Here is a 17,343-nt window from a genome sequence, read left to right as displayed (position 1 = left end):
GTCACGGTTTCTCTTCAAGTACAGTTTTTTTTTTCTACATCATGGCATAACAAATAGGGCCAACAGAATGAAACAAAAACCTATACTGAGATAACCACCAATCCATATCTAGTAAATGACAGCAAAGCTAAACAAATATCTAAATAAAATCAAGAACAATAATGGGGCTTTCTTGTGATATATTGCTGATCATTGATTAAACAAAGATACCTACCAAAAAATATCAGATTTGAGTGAATCCTATACACCATGCAACATTACATTTATACCAAAACACCTTTATGCCAGGCAAAATAATTGCACAAATTCTACCGTGATACGTATATCTGCATCCAATTGATTAAATTTTCAGTATCATACACTTTTTATGCCTGATGCACATTTCAAGATCATTTTGCTGCTTCCTCAGAGGCCAAAATTCATGAATATTAAATCTGTACATCATCACGGATGATGCTGTCTTGATATTGAAATCATACAAGAATCATATTATAATATCAAGAGTATTACATATATCTGATTGTCTGCATAAATGTATATTATGTAAGGATGTTGATGCAGATTGGTCCGCAGCACTTTGTTATAAGTCCAGTACCCACCACGTTCACCACTTGTCCTCCTTATAGAGCCTTCCAGTTCAGTGCAGATTTGCAAACAATATCTTAATACTTGCTTTATAACAAAGTCAAAATAATTTATTCCGCTACCCTTAGCCTGTTTCAGTGTGAAATGAGACCATATAGAGGATTGTACAATTCAATGTGTTATAATTATATATATATATATTCATATATATATAATAATAATAATAATAATAATAACAGTATTTGTATAGCGCCTTTCTCCTGTAGGACTCATAGCACTTGCGAGGCAGCCACTAGAGCGCACTCAGTAGGCAGTAGCAGTGTTAAGGAGACTTGCCCAAGAAACTCCTTACTGAAATAGGTGCTGGCTTACTGAACAGGCAGAGCCGAGATTTGAACCCAGGTCTCCTGTGTCAGAGGCAGAGCCCTTAACCATTACACTATCTAGCCACTGCTGTATATATATACTGTATATATATATATATACTGTATAAACACATTTTTGTGGGATAACATAGTACAAACAGTTTCATCCATTTTTTTTTACAAAAATCTGCTATAAATCTATAGAAAAAAATAGCTTTGAGTGGACAACTTTTTTTTGCTCTAAAACACATTTCATTTCATCAAAACACAGTGACAGCTTCTGGTTCTATAAATTAAGGTGATAAGTGAAAGGCATTTTAAGATAGGAGATCTACTTGCTTCAGCCTTTATTACGTACCTGGCTGAAGCTGTGTGCTGACGCTAAAACATCCAGTCCAGTAAAACAACACTGTACATTGTTGACAAATTATGCTGAAAGCCACCTGCTCTGTTTTGGGATGGTTTGACATTGATGGTCCTACTTGGGAACCAGTTGTCCCTCTTGGGAATCCAATTTCTTATTGCAGACAGGGCGTGATTATGATTTATACAGGTTGCTTTTAAAAATACATGAGGGGTGTGTGTGCGAAGAGTTAAATGTTTTATTACACACTGAGCAAGGAGAAAGTACTTAAAGGGGTACTTAACTCAAAATTTGCTCTAAAAGATTAGCCACAGCACAAAAAATTCTTCATTTCAATTCTATGGAAATCCTAAAAAAGACCTAAAGTTTAGAACAACATGGTTTCACTTTGCAAGGAGCACTGAAAGTATTAAGCCTGTCTTTACTGTGTGGAAGAGCCATGGAGGCAGAGCCGGATTAAGGCTAAATGGGGCCCTAAGCAAAGTAACTGATTTGGGCCCCCCATCATGTCGTAATAGAATCAGAAGATGCAGCTGCACAGCAACATGCTGCACACACCGGGGCAGCCGAGCTACTGGTTGCTATGGGCAACAGCCCGCTTTCCTCTGTGGGTGCACAATGCAGGGAATAGCAGCGGCAAAATGCAGAGTGAGAGATGAATGGCTGGGACATTTGCACTCAGGGGCTGGGGCACCCCTGTGAAGAGGGCGCCAGATATCACAGCAGCAGCACTTTCCCCCTGCATCTCCAGCCTGGCAATAGCAGAAAGCTCTGGACACCGTCAAACGGGAAGCCGTTCCCCAGACAGAATTACATAACCACCCCCACCACCGAACAACCGATTTCCTCCCAAACTAGACAGCCACCATGCAGCCTCCATCCCAGTGAATACGATAGTCCAGCAGCAATGTAACTATGGAAAGATGCATATCATTTTGAAGCTCTCGTTCTCCTCTTTCCAATGCTAGATAAACTGCCACTCTACGCCTTTTAGTTTTCGCTATTTTCGCGAGCAAAATTGCCGTGGCCGCGATTTCGATCGCGAAAATAGTGAAAACTAAAATGCATAGGGCGGCGGTTTATATATCATTGGAAAGAGGAGAAAGAGAGCTTTGAAATTATATGCATCTTTCCATAGTTACTGCACTGCTCAGAGTCCCTTTAACCATTATACCATCCAGCCACCGCTGACAGGATGGCGAGGGCTGGTTTATGTGCTGATGGGGCCCCTTTGACTCTGAATGGGGCCCCAAGCGACTGCTTTTGTTGCCCGGTTGGTAATCCGGCCCTGCATAAAGGGCATTGCTCCTGCAATCCATTCATAGCTGCTGTTAAGAAGTCTATTGATACTTTAACTTGGCTAAACAAACACAGAACACATATGATTGAGCATGGCAGAACATTTTAATAGCCCAGATTGAAAGAATACCACTAATATATCCAGTCTGTCTAATCACTTTCTACATCACCATCAGGGTGACTTAATGGGGTTTACATTTCAGGGCATGGAAAAGATATTTTGTCCAGCTAGAGGAGATGTGGAAAAAATGTTTTGCAAGTGGGAATCTTTTTGGATCTGGCAGATTGGAACCCGGGTTCCAGCTGGTTTAAATGCCAATGGGATATTAATTTAATTTGATAAAATGTTTTGATTCTATCCCTATTTCCTGATTGTTTTGTATTTTTATGGCATATTTTGTGACATTTGGTCCACATTTCCCCCTCCGACCTCCACTTCACCATCTCCCCCTCCCTCTATTTCTCTCCCCCTTCCATCCCTTTTTCCTAAGTTCCACTTTTTTTTAGTGTGCCCATTTAGGGAACTGGTTTAATACTTTATATTGTCTATTTATGTACTGTATATGTTACTTTAAAGTGGACCTGAAGAGATTAAAAAAATGTACTTACCCGGGGCTTCTGCCAGCCCCCTGCAGCCATCCTGTGCCCATGCCATCCTGGAACGATCCTCCGTTCCCCCGCCGCGGCCCACTTTTGGGCTTCACGCCAACTTGTAAATCGACGCCCACTGCGCTGGCATGGCCCGGGCTGTGCGCATCCTTGTACTCGCTCCTGTGCCCCGGAGCGTCCTGCACAGACACAGTACGAGAAAAGGACGTGCGCAGTCCCGGTTCAACTTGGTGTTCTGCTCTTCTTCACCTGCGCATCATCTGGCACACACTGAGCCTGCTACACACCAGATGACGTGGACACGCTGGCATAGGTATAGAAGAGCCGACCCCGCCGACGGGTCGCAATCCTTGTGGCTGGCCAGTGGGGACACCAAGGAGGACCGTGGCTGTGGCGAGGGACTGAAAAAGCCGTGAGGGGCTGGAAGAAGCCCAAGATGAGTAAAAAATAGATTTTGATGTTTGCCTCAGAAGTCCTTTAAGTTTAGATGGGTTTTTAAGGTATCACCTGCAACCCCATTTTTTTGTTCTAACAAAACAGGAAAAATCTGCATATTACTAAAGTCTAATAGCAAAAACAACATTCTTTCCTCTACATGTTAGGTAATTGCTAAGTTACTAGAGGCAATGGTGCACTTAAGATCTGTAGCAGAGAGTGATATCAGTTCCCTCTGTTTAGCAGTGTGTGTAGCTAGCTACAGGGTCAGGGGCGAGAGGTACTGGTGTATGTGCTGACACAGATTATGAGGCTGTGATTTGTAACTAATAGCAGCAACTGTAGCCAGTTACATGTTGACAGAACAGAACGCTGCTAAATTCCAGTTATTGGTGGTTCAGTAAATAATAGCTAACGGCACAACATCTGACTGACAACATTTAAAGTGACAAGTTACCATGGCATTGTCACTCCTGTCTCATAGCCTGCAGGTTGAAGAAGTAGCAAGTATGATGTCCAGCCTGTACAACCAAGAAAAACAAAAAGGATCACAAGAATGTCAGTTGATCTTGAAGAACGCAAATTCTAAAATTATGAAACAACTTGCATTTTCAGGGAAACTATTCATTTTCTGACATTTTAAAGGATACCAGAGCCAAAAGCAATTAAAAAAATGGGGGGAGCAGGCATGTATGCGAAGCTGTCCTCATGCCCACCGCTCTCCCCTTTCTCCTCCGTCCCCCTCCTTTGCTACCTAAATGCCCCCCTGCAGCGTCTTCTGGTTCGCAGAGTGGTGCAGCAGTGCACAGGTGCTGGCATGGCTGCGCACATCCTAGATTGCAGACCTGCAGCCGGGAGCACACTGCGCATGTACGTGACGTCACTACTACACAGTGCGATCCTGGACGTGGATGTGTTATCTACAATGCGCACAGCCGAGCCAGTGCCTACGCACTGCTGCGCTACTTGCCGACATGAAAGAGGTTGCAGGGGGGTATTTAGGTAGCAAAGGAGAGGGACAACAGAGGAGAAGGGGAGAGCAGTGGGCATGAAGGCTCCCCCCCCCCATTTTTTTCCAATTGTTTTTGGCTCTGATATCCTTTAAATGGATGGATTCCTGGATAAATATTTCAGTACTTATTTTCGGTGATTTAAGTAGCATTTTATAATTTATTTCCACAAACCCTTTTTTGATCTGTTGCCCCTGGTGCTTGCTAGCACTCGGCGCAGGTGACAGCGAGGTGCTGCCCCCCACCCTATAGTTGACTCTGAGCATGATGATTGCCGCGCTCAAATGTATTTAAACAACAGAAAATGCATGACCAAGCATAATTATGCAAACAATATTGCTGCATATAAAAAGTATAGATAGGTCATAGACCTATTACAAGTACCAACACACAATCAAAAGAGAAAAGACAACCCCTATACATGAACCTTAAATATGAGAGCCATAAAGAGTGCAAAAAAGCCATATATGCCACGCTCATATGTGACATGAGACAGATTTTTGCCGCCGGTTAATGCTGCTGTGTGTCAAAAGTCACATGCATGGTGTTACCGAATGCTGCCAGCCGGGCAGCTGACCGGCTCTGCAAATGAGCAGTTCAGCTCTCCGTGAGAAAAGGCCTAATGCTCAGTCCACTGTTGCTACCTTAAAGGGAACCTAAACTGAGGAGGATATGGATTTCCTTTTAAAATAATACCAGTTCCCTGACTCCCCTGCTGATGCTCTGCCTCTAATACTTTTTAGCCACAACCCCTCAACAAGCATGCAGATCAGGTGCTCTAAACCTCTGAATGAAGTCAGACTGGATTAGCTGCATGCTTGTTTCAGGTATGTTATTCAGCCACTACTGTAGCCAAAGAGTTCACCAGGAAACATACATATCCCTCTCAGTTAAGGTTCCCTTTAAGTATAGCTCCTTGGCGACATTCACGGTCGTCCACCTAGCAACTGTGGCATGTGAAAATCATCCAAACGTATACTTGCTGCTCCATTTGCTTGAAGCAGTTCATAGCTAACACTAATATAACATTTACTGTAATAAATATTATTATTTCAATGTCCATAGGTCTAGGAGCTCTAGAGCTGCACTGAATTTGCTGAGTAATGTCATTTGGCACACCTGATAACCTAAGCAGTGGCGTAGCAATAGAGGATGCTGAGGTTGCGACCACATCAGGGGCTCCTGGACTAGAGGGGATCTCCTTCATCCATCTTATTAGCTTTTCATAGTCACTATGCTGTTAATGAACACTTCTATATGTGCATTGCATAGTGGCAATCCTTAGCAAACTGTTTCCTTACTCTAAATACACCTCTCTGACACTGCTGTTGTCCTTGACATGTATTTGGGATCAATATAAATAGAGTGCTTGGGGCCCCATGTAAAACTTGCACTGGGGCCCCAAACTCCTTAGTTACGCCACGGTACCATAGGTAAACACAGGCTCAATCTTTAAACAGAAAAGCCCTTTTTTTCCTGTAGGATATATTTTGTTTTAAAAGATGGCTGCACTGGCTCAGACCTCTTTCTGTAGTAAAAATTATATGGTTGTTAATTCTTCCATTGATCCAATGATTCTTTGTGTGTGTCTAGCATCCAGGGAAGGTGAAGGTATAAAAGTTATTTGAAAAGCATAAGATGGCACAGTGCATTGCTGTAGGTGTCTCTTATTGATCCAAGAAACATTTAAGAAATAATTTAAGAGTAAACATGAAAAAGAACTGGAATTTGGTTTGAACTCGCTAGATAAAAGGATGTTTATACGTTGCTCGATCCTGTAGCGTCGTCCAGCAGCAGCAGTATGGCTGGAGTTGCCCAGATTGCGAAGGCATTTTTCATTCAGACACATTTACACAAATGCATGGCATTCATCAAAATACCAACAGGAATATAAAGATAGGCCATTTCCATGGGTTAGGATGAATGGCCTGTGTAGAACTGTAATGCAAAACAAATATTTCACATGTAGATTAGGACTTCGTTATACAGTTTGCTTACAGCCATGGACTTTAATTTCAGGAGATTTATATACTAAAAATCGCATTTGAATGCAAATCAAGTGCGCTTTGCACTGGTGCCATTTGCATTGCTTATTTAAATGTCCGGCTTACATATTTACTAAAAGGCAAGAAAAACATATGTATGCAAATATGGTATTATAAAACGCTTGTTGTTTCATAGCGATAGCGCTTAAATTGACAAAGGACTTTTTCCTCGGTTTGTTTGAGTAGGAATAACAAAAGTGTGGCCAAGAAAATAGATACAGTATCTGTTAAAAAGAAGAAGACGTTCAGAGCCTTAAAGAATGAAGCCTATACAGTATAACATCTTTAAGACTCTATTTTCCAGAGTGTGGCTATAGCCATTCCAGACTGCTGTAGGGCTCAGCAATATCAATAGTGTTTGGATATTTACTGGCTTATGCAGTTAGTAATAGAATTTTTCATTTAAATGAATGCATGCTTAATACAGAAATCCAAGGATCTAAATTATTATTTCAGTATTTAACCACTTAAAGAGAACCCAAGGTGGGTTTTAAAAATCCTAATTGCACACAGAGGCTGGGTCTGTATATAATGCCCAGCCTCTGTTGCTATATTGTTCTCCCCCCAGACCCCCCCCCCTTGCGCTCTGCTTGCCCCATAAATCTAACCGCCGTGCTAGTGACACGCAGCGTGTCGATAGCCGGCTGTTTACATGGCCACTGTCACTCTCGCCGCTCCCTCGCCTCCTCCATATTGCCGCTCCCCGCCTGCATCCCTTCCCTCCCCGCAGGCGGGGTGCAGCGACATAGAGGAGGCGGGGAGCGGCAGAGAGTGACAGTGGCCATGTAAACAGCCGGCTATCAACACGCTGCATGTCACTAGCACGGCGGTTTGATTTATGGGGCAAGCAGAGCGCAAGGGGAGTCTGGGGAAGAACAATATAGCAACAGGGGATGGGCATTATATGCAGACCCAGCCTCTGTGTGCAATTAGGATTTTTAAAACCCACCTTGGGTTCTCTTTAAGTACCAGCGCTCTCTGCCCCCTTGAGGACCAGAGAACGCTGGTACAGAAACGGCAGAATCCCGAAGTAATACCGACTAATCGCCGCACATACCCGTCACAACCGCCACCACCGCCACACGTCGGGATCCTGGGCCACCCACTCTGCCGTCTCTATGACGGCAGAGTTCCTGTGAGCCGGTCAGCAGCCGCTTTCATTGGCTCCTGACCCTGTCTTTCAATGTAAGCCAATGGGAGCGGCTTACATTGAAAGACAGGGCCAGGAGCCAATGAAATTGTCTCCTGACCTGCTCACAGGGCTCTGATGTCATAGAGACAGGCAGAGCCAGGGAGCTGCAGCGACAGACGTCAGGGATTAGGCGTCGAGATTGGCGGGAGCGATGGAAATGGCGGATGCGCACAGCAGCGGCTAATTGAAATCTACACCCTGCCAGCCACGTGACCAGCAAAACAGGGCGTAGATTTCAATTAGCTTGGACCTTAAGTAGTTAAAATGTACCCTAAAGGCCTTTTCACACTGGGGTGGTGGGGAAATTTTACCACACCACACTGCAGACCAATAAAAGTCTATAGGGCCGTTCATATCAACGCAGTGTGGTGCAATGCAAGTGACGCTTTTGCCGCAACCCACCACGCAAGGACAGATCTACGTTACCGCGAGGTTCTGCGGCGACGACCTGCGGTGGACCAGGAGTCATGTAAGTCTATAGCGACGTGTGCGTGAGAAAACCCCCAGCAAGTTTTACTTGTCGCGCATATGCGGAAGTGTATTTTTAGCAATACGCTTCTGCGCACATGATCACTTTGGCCACAGGAAGTAAGCATCACTTCCTGCTTGGTTGGCTGCCAGGCGGGGATTATTTCATACCCCCGACCGCACCCCACCGCTGCCGCCAATCCTCAGTGTGAAACTGGCCTGTATTGTAGTATTCTTCATGATTTCTATGTGATCCAGGTCTCACTAGAGGAGTTGATTTTCAGTCAAGGTTAGACTCAGGGTGCCAAGCAGCAACTTTGCTAGTAGACCCCATCACACATACAAATATTCAGTTATCGGAGTGAGGTGAAGAGGTCATTATTGGGGAAAAGCAGCTTGCTGTGCTGTGTGAGGAGTCTGACAGTGTGTGAGGAGAGCGGAGGCAGGAGAGCAGCAGTGTTTTATTTGACTAGCACAGCGGAAGGGAGAAGGTGGCACTGCTGTCCTGATTGAGCTGGAATGGAGGACGGGCGACTGGCGGAGGGCGAGCAGTTTGTTTGTCACAGACTCGCAGCCAGCCAGTGTGTTGTTGTGTTGAGCTGCAGCATGTCATGTCTCAAGTTGTTGCATATGCACCCTTGCTGACTGAGAACATTAAATGAAGCAGAGCAAATTGTAGGGTGCTGGGGGTTGGGGGGGGTGTTGGGGTGGGGGGCATCCTCATAAGTTTGCCTCAGGCAGCAAAAGGTCTAGAACTGGCCCTGTATAAACAGTAGTGTTGGTGTTTGAATTCATGATATTGAATTCTGAACACCCACATTTTCACGAACAGCACACTTCAGCAATATGTCAATATTGAACAAATGGGCAGGGTCAGTGGGAGTTCACTTACTTGCGCTTCATGGCATGCTTCCCATGACTCCATACTTCCTCCTTCTGGCTTTGGAAGGAGAAAGCATAGGAGTTACTTATGTGAAGTGTGCTTTGAAGTGCAAGTAAGTGAATTCCCACCGACCCTGCCCATTTGTTCTGGGCATTGTGCTGTTCAGGATCATTAACACTAATAAACAGACTAAAAATCAAATATTATTTCATTGACTTGTCAGCTTGTAGTAGAGGACACCTGTGGACAAACATGAAATATTCTACACAATTGTTCTCATTTAATAAATACTGTAATATTGATTTGTATAATATAATTTTCTTTCTGGATGATTATTTAAATTTATCAAATCTTTTTAAAACACCCTATTTGTGATATGCAATTAAACCAACTCCATGACTCCAGCCTATCTTGAACTTTGCCACTTTTCTCCACTTCACTTCTTTTGCTCATCAAAAAAGTGCTCCTCCTATCGGCCAATCTGTCCACTAGAAACCCTGTCACAGCATGCAATTGAAGCATTTTCCCATTGTAAAATCTCTCCTCTGATTTACATACTGAAATTTATCACAGGTGATCCCTGTGGAATGTTTGCTTAACGAGCTTGAACGCAAGTAGAAAATATACGTGGTCTCCCAGAATGGTTGTGGGATGGGGTGGGGGGATTTCATATAAACTGTCAGCCATCACTGGAAGGCAGGGCCGGTTTAAGCAACAATGGGGCCCCAGGGCAAAATAAACCTGGGGGGCCCCCCCAACAGATACACCGGAGCAAAAATCGACATTAAGGGACCTTTTTTTGCAGCTGGTATAGTCAGGGTTTGAAGCCCCAATCGGTTGGAGCTCCACATTCTGGCTACCCCAGCCTGCATGGGGGACAAGGGGTTAAAAAGTTTCAGGAGGTGGGACCCCACAATTTAAAAAAAAAAAAATTCCCACACTCTAAACATAAAAAAAATTTGGGAAAATAGGAAAAAAATGCCAGGGATCTTCATACAGCCATATTGCGGCTGTATAGCGATCCCTGGCCAAAGCGCTGCGGCTGCTTATGGACCCCCTGGAAACCCCATCAGGAAATGTATTGCTCTTTCTTTTGATACATGTAAAATTACACTACCGTTAAGTACTAAAAGTGACATTTAACGCATTTAAAAGTATACTTTTTTCCTAAACTATAAGGTCTTTTTGAAAAATTGTTTTTTCTCTTATTCCCAATGATCTCCTTAACATATCCTGCAAATGTAGGGTTTCTAGCATTTAAGGTGGATTTGCTATTAATCATTAAAGTCGGCAGGTTTTTAAATGTGTATTTTTTTCCTTTGAAACTTTAAAATCGATTTTCTCAAAAACTATAAGGCCGATTTGAAAAATTTTTTTCCTCTTGTAGCCACTGGGGGCCCCTACAAGCTCTGGGGCCCTGGGGCAGCTGCCTCCTTTGCCTTAATGGTAGCGACGGCCCTGCTGGAAGGGCAAGGCTACATTGAATAATTCAATATACAAATATAGGAAGATATAGGAAGTGTTTCTGATGCTGAAACCAGGAAATTCACTGTAAAAGTGGGTATCCTGAATAATTTACTGCATTCTATTACTGTATTTTTCAGATTATAAGACGTAATTGTTCTCCCCCAAAATTGAGGTATAAAGTTGGTGCGTCTTATGGTCTGAATACTACATTTTTGGAGTGGCGTTGTTCCCATCCTCCACCCCCCTGTACCCCTGTCCTCCGCCCACCTGTCCCCTCCGGTGTTCTGTCCCCATTCCCCTATACAGTACACTTGGTGCCCTGTTCCCCTTCTACATACCGTACATATACATATGCTGCATGCCTCTGATACACCACAGGTTACCAGGAGGTGCGGTATCCTTCCAGCTTGCACAGCTTGGGAAAGCATCTACGAATCAGGCAGGGGCGCTGCCCCAGACCTGCCAATCATGGCTGCCCACAGCTCTTTTTAATGGTACCGATGGTCCATCTGAACGTGTCGGGACACTGTTTAAACTTGGAGCTGTCATCAGCTTATTTCTAATGTTCCCCTTTTTATTACGTTGTGCTTCAAGCACTAAATAATTATAACTGTTAGGGGTATAATAATATATGCATCAAACAGTTGAATTATTGAGGGAACTTTGCCTGTCCTTTGAATAATACTGTACTTTTTGTTCTCTTGCAGGAATTTGAGGTACATACACATACATAAAGAAAGGCACCAGGAAGAAAGGACACAGGGGATTGCCACTAGTAAAATATCACTTTAATTAGAGATAGTCTACTACTGGATTCCGTTAGTAAAATATCGGTAATGTTTACCGATATTTTACTATGGCTAAACCTAACCTTACTTTCACACACAAGCCTGCCTTTACCAATTCCTAATCCTAGCCCCCCTGGTGGTGCCTAACCTTAGCTCCCCTGGTGGCACCTAACCCCTCCCTTGCCTAAACGTCAACCTTCTCTCTGCCGCAGAGCCACGACTTACAGCAAAGAAAGTAAATTTAGGTGTCTGGATTTAAATTCAGGCAATCCGGCTGCCGTAAAGCCGTGATTAGCAGCAAGGAAGCTTAGTTTTGGCGCTCAGAGGCGCCCAATAGAATAGAAAGGATTCTATTGGGCCCCGGCACATGCCGATATGCAAGTTGTGGCATTGCATAGTGGGCGCTCTGTATCTTCCATGTTATTTTCACTTTTCATAAAATTCTATGGTATTTTACTACTTCTATAGGTCAGTTGCTAAACCTGTATCAGAAAGTGTTTTTTTCTTATGTGCTATTTTCTATGAAATTGTTTATCATAATGTTTCTTGGCATAATTTACTTATACATTATTCATTAACCCCAGTAGGGATTGCATAAATGTGAGGTTATTGAATTTTCTGGCTGGTGAAATCCAGCATGCTTTATTACTGCATATAATACAGGTCAGAAGCTTCAGTTAACTTTCACATCAACCATCAAGGGAAATTCGGTAGTCTGTTCTGGTCTTCTGACTTTACTTAGAATGTTGAGTATAAACAAAAACATCCAACAGGTGGCAGTCAGAGGAAATTTGCCTGGGCTGGTTAAAGCTGACAGAGAGGCCACAGTAAAGTTCTGATCTTTAGGCGTGCTAAGGGCCTTTTCACAGGCGTGCTAACACTTAGCTTTTGTCAATCTAGCCCATAGCCTGCACACGAAACAGCTTTTAGGTGTTCAGTGCTGTCTTTTCAGCCACCCACCTGCTTGGTAGCTTTTGGTGTTTAAACTGTACTGATATGAACTTCATTTTTGCACATAATATAACTATTAACCTACTGTTTGGCACTCCCATCCTCTTTGTGCTGACTATACCTCTGCCTTCTTCTGATAGTGATGAGCACATCAACAAAGCTTAGCTACTAATCATCACTGAAGAGCAGCCTACCCTGTCTGCTACCACAACTCTGCAGTTGTTTTCAAAGACTACATACTTTACTAAAATTAGACATTAGATTTGATATAACAAAATCAAATTGTAGGACAATCTATTAAAAATGAAGTCTCCTGATCATCTTCACAATTTAGTAGTAATGTAAAGGAAAGACTATGTGAATTTAGTGGGGCAGAGCACAGACATGTTGGGGAGAGAAAAAAAAGGGGGTGGGGGGTAGGCATTGAGCCAGGTATGAGGGAGGGGTGGGGATGGGGGTGGAGGTATGTATGGCACAAGAGTAAAACTCCATAGCTTTGTACTGCAGTGGGCAACAATGGGAGGAGGAACATTAAATACAATGGGCTTGATTCACTAACCGACGCTAAGCCTTATCACTTAGTGGGCACAAACTACAGCGCTAACCTTATCTGAGGTTAGTGTGCCTTATCTGAGTTAGTGTGCCTTATCTGAGGTTAGTGTGCCTTATCTGAGTTAGTGTGCCTTATCTGAGGTTAGTGTGCCTTATCTGCAGTGTGCGATGTAGCTTTGTCCATCTTTTAGTGTGCACAAAGCTATTTAGTGTGCACAAAGCTACTTAAGGGGCACTAAGTTCAGAAAAGGCACACTAACTCAGATAAGGCACACTAACTCAGATAATGCACACTAACCTCAGATAAGGCACACTAACCGGCTTAGCGCCGGAAAACTCTTTTTTACTCCGGCGCTAACACTTAGTGCCGGTTAATGAATCAAGCCCAATATGTGCTGAGATTTCATATCAAGAAGAGGAGCACTGTGCCAAGTGGTAAATTGTTAGTATAAGGTAGATCATTTACCACATCAATTCTTTGCATCTGTCTGAGAAGAAGCTTATCGCCAAATGAACAAGTCAAGCTTTTCAGTTTTAATTCCTGTCAGCATTGCTGGTTTTAGGATTTTGCTTAAAGTACAAATTTCTTCACAAATATTCTGTTTGGTCAGAAAAGAAAAACAGTGATACATGAGGAAAAATCAAGACGCTTGGTGGGTAATACCCTTATGCCTACCAATTAATAGCCAGGCCCAGCAGGCAGAGGATGACAAATACACCACAATGTCAAGCCAAGGACTGTGTAAACCTTATTAATGGTGGCAGCCAGGGCTGGTTCTAGTAACAATAAGGCCCCAGGGCAAAATCAGCCTTGGGGCCCCCCAACAGACACCCATTGGCCAAAAAGCAGCATTAGGGGCCCTTTGTTGCAGCCAAATTTCCCTCCTGGGCCCGTGAGCCAGCTGTGGGCCCTCCCGCCCAATCACCTCCCAACTTAGCTGTACTCCCTGGGGCCCCTTCAGAGTATTTGGCAGTGTAGTTACTCACCTGCACACCAGCACAGGTGATACGCTGCTCTGCCAAAGACTCTGAATGGGCCTCGGAGAGCAACAGTTAAGATGGGGCCCTGGGGCGGTTGCCCCCTTTGCCTCTATGGTAGCGCCGGCCCTGGTGGCAGCCATCCTACTGGATGAATTGCTCACCCATTCGGTGTGCCCCACCCAAGGTATATAAGGGCAGCCATGTCACATTGGAGCCATTCTATTGTGCTCATGCAGTCCATTTTATTGCAACAGAAAAACCCTTTGATTTGACTAATATTTCTTTAAATAGTGTTTTGAGTACTGCTGCTGCTGTGTACAAAGGAGGTATTTAAAGAAAATGTTGACATACAGACAATTGCTGTTGGGAGTCTGAAAAATAGCCTTAATGATTCCAGTGTGTATAGCTCTAAAAGACCAAACAAAACTTGTGATTTTAAGAATTCGCATCATTCCTATACTGCCCTTGAAGCTGTGTAACATGATCACTGCGGCCTGCCCAACATGGTTTCCCCCCATTCATTTCAATTTCATTCATTTCCATAGAAACATGTTCCTTCAGCATGTTTTGGTCTTTTGATCCCTTTCTGTTGCATTTGGAAGTGGAACTTGCTCTCCATCTGGACAGTTATAGACTGAAAAAAACAAAGCATGGACCGATGAATCTTGATTTTTGCTGGGTTACACAGGTGGCAGGGTTTGAATTTGGCATCAACAGCATACATTTATGGCCCCAATTAGCTTTCTGTCACTAGTCTATGTTGGTGATGGTTTACTATGCGAAAGAATGGGAACTGCCAAAATCGCGTAATGTAATCAAATCAGCATTGCCAGAATCAGTGTAAGGCTCTTTATTATTGCTGCAAGGATCGGTGTATGGTAGAGCTAATCACTCGCCCTTTATTCATTAATGACAGCAACTCCACCCCTCCATCTGTAACACGGCCATGTTTCCTGAAGCTCTGTGGTCACTTCCTCCTGCCTGCCGACATGCCACCCCCAGCTTGGCAACCGCCAATTAAACCATGGCTGCTAAGTTGCGGGCAGGCAATGACAATCAGGTGGGGTTAGTCACAGAGCTTCGGGAAGACTTTGAGGAAAAAAAATACCATGTCGGCTTTGCCAAAGGGGGCAGAGTTTCTGTCATTACTAAATGATGGGACATTAACCCTATCACCTGCCAATCTTTGCAGTAATAATAGAGATTTACATTGCAGGTTCTAATTTTAAGCCTTGTTTAAGTTAATGTTTAGTATAGATAACCTTTGTTTTATATTAAAATAAGGAACTTTCGTATTACTGTGACAAATACTGTTTCATGATTTTGTCCATAAGCAAAATTGCTCGCTTGTTCAAAAATGAAATAACGGGTTCTGCAAAACAAAATAAGCTGAGTTATTCACACTTGCAGTAGATAGTACGATTTCCTATTCGCACCCAGCAGATACCATCCAGCTCTGTCATCATATCAAGCATGTGCTATTTCAGCTTGTGAACTAATGGTCTTCATGCACCATTTACTGCACAGTTCTAATGACTTTTTTTTAACATTACTGTATTTGCTTACAGTAAATGAAGGGATAAATACATTACCAATTAGAAGCTTTTGGGAAGAGCACAAAAGCAGACGTCTGAATCAAATTCAGAAGCAACAAGCCTGCACGTAACAATTGATTGTTCTCTTCAGTACATCAGTCATTTATTAACATCACTGCCAAGGCACAGGGACTAAGTTCCCTCTGTCTATCTATAAAAAAGAGGTCACTCAATTCCTTCCTCTGTCTTTACTTTCTTATTTCCCTCGAGTACAGGGGCTGTGCAATTTAAGTGCTCATTAACACACTAGAACTTTAGTCATTTTTGCTGTAGGCTATTGCTTTAAAGAGACTTCTATCCACCCATTAAGATATATTCGTTAGGTTTAAATCCAATTTTGCCTTGACAATATACAGGCGCCATCATTCACCTAGTTGTGGTGGCCGTGTTACTTAGCCCCACAGCTAACAAGCTATTTGTCAGTCAGGTTGTTAGGTAAAGGGCGATCTATTATGCGTGCCTGGAGAAAACCTTGGTGTTATTGTGTTCATAGGTATACTGCAAAATGTTATCTATGCTGTGTTGGTACCCATAATCCACAGTGACAAAAGGTTTCATTTTTACCAGGCCTTGCACACACACAATGATAAAAATGCATTTAAAGGTCCAGTATCTAGCACCCAAACTATAGAACGGAATTAAGGGTTCATTCAAGCAGCAGGTTAAAAGGTGTACTCAGAGAATTCCTCTAACTACTTGTTAAAATAGTATTAAATTAGCTGAATAATTTAATTGAAAATGCAGACGCTCATGCGCAGTATGGCTGTTTGGGCACCAGATGGCACGCACGCTGTCTTCTACCACCTGTTAATTTCACAGGCCTAAAGTCTAGTGTTATTATAAAGGAAAAAAGTGATCATAAAAAGATTGTGGTTTTGTTGATGGATTATTTGTAATATCAGAATCAGAATCAATTTATTTTCGCCAAGTAAATTTGCACCTACAAGGAATTTGTCTTGGCAGTTGCTTAACAAGCACAAACAAAACAATACAAGGACAGACAGTGTGAATATTACAAGTTAAGGACATTATAAGTATAGTGGCAGTAAGCAATGTGAGAATTGTTCATTTACAGTTCTGTGCTGATTACTATCAAGTCCTAGCAGCTCTAATGTGGTTCAGCATTAAGTATGGCTACCGCTTGAGGAAAAAAGCTGTTCCTGTGTCTGGAGGCTTTGGTAGCGATTGACCGGAATCTTACTCCTGAAGGCATGCGCTGGAAGATGGAGTGAGCTGGGTGAGAGGGGTCAGAGGCAGTTTTGGTTGCTCTCTTTCTGCACCTGCTAGCGTAAAGATTCTGCAGGGAAGGTAAGCTACAGCCAATTATCCTTTCCACTGATCGGATGATGCGCTGCAGCCTCCCCTTTTCTAATGCTGAGCAGGAGCCGAACCATACAGTCATAGATGATGTTATGGTGGATTCGATGATTGCAGTGTAGAACTGCACCATTAGATTTTGAGGTAGGCCAAACTTTTTCAGCTGCCGTAGATGGTACATTCTCTGTTGCACTTTCTTGACAATAGTGGCAGTGTTGTTGTCCCATTTTAAGTCGTTTGAGATCATGGACCCAAGAAACTTGAATGACTCTACGTGGGTTATTGTGGATCCATTTATGGTTAAGGGGAGGTACTGGGGGGGAGATCTCCTAAAGTCTATTATCATCTCCATAGTTTTGAGAGCATTTAGTTCCAAGTTGTTGCTGCTGCACCAGGAGGAAAGCTGTCCCACCACATGCCTGTATGCAGACTCATCC

At 43.2% G+C, this 17,343-nt stretch overlaps 1 protein-coding gene and 1 long non-coding RNA gene across 15 annotated transcripts in view; one reads left to right on the top strand and one right to left on the bottom strand.

Annotated features, from left to right (window-relative positions):
• Positions 1 to 17,343, top strand: part of LINGO2 (leucine rich repeat and Ig domain containing 2) — a 2,118,418-nt gene that overhangs the window by 1,503,134 nt on the left and 597,941 nt on the right. The window lies entirely within an intron of this gene.
• Positions 1 to 17,343, bottom strand: part of LOC137517742 (uncharacterized) — a 154,698-nt gene that overhangs the window by 118,755 nt on the left and 18,600 nt on the right. For both annotated transcript variants that reach the window (XR_011020643.1, XR_011020644.1), the window contains exon 3: positions 4,115 to 4,178. This is a non-coding gene — a long non-coding RNA (uncharacterized lncRNA). The remainder of the gene's footprint in view (positions 1 to 4,114; positions 4,179 to 17,343) is intronic.

The sequence above is a fragment of the Hyperolius riggenbachi genome, chromosome 1, assembly GCF_040937935.1.
Source record: "Hyperolius riggenbachi isolate aHypRig1 chromosome 1, aHypRig1.pri, whole genome shotgun sequence".
Lineage (NCBI taxonomy): Eukaryota > Metazoa > Chordata > Amphibia > Anura > Hyperoliidae > Hyperolius > Hyperolius riggenbachi.
This window is presented reverse-complemented; position numbering and strand designations above follow the sequence as displayed.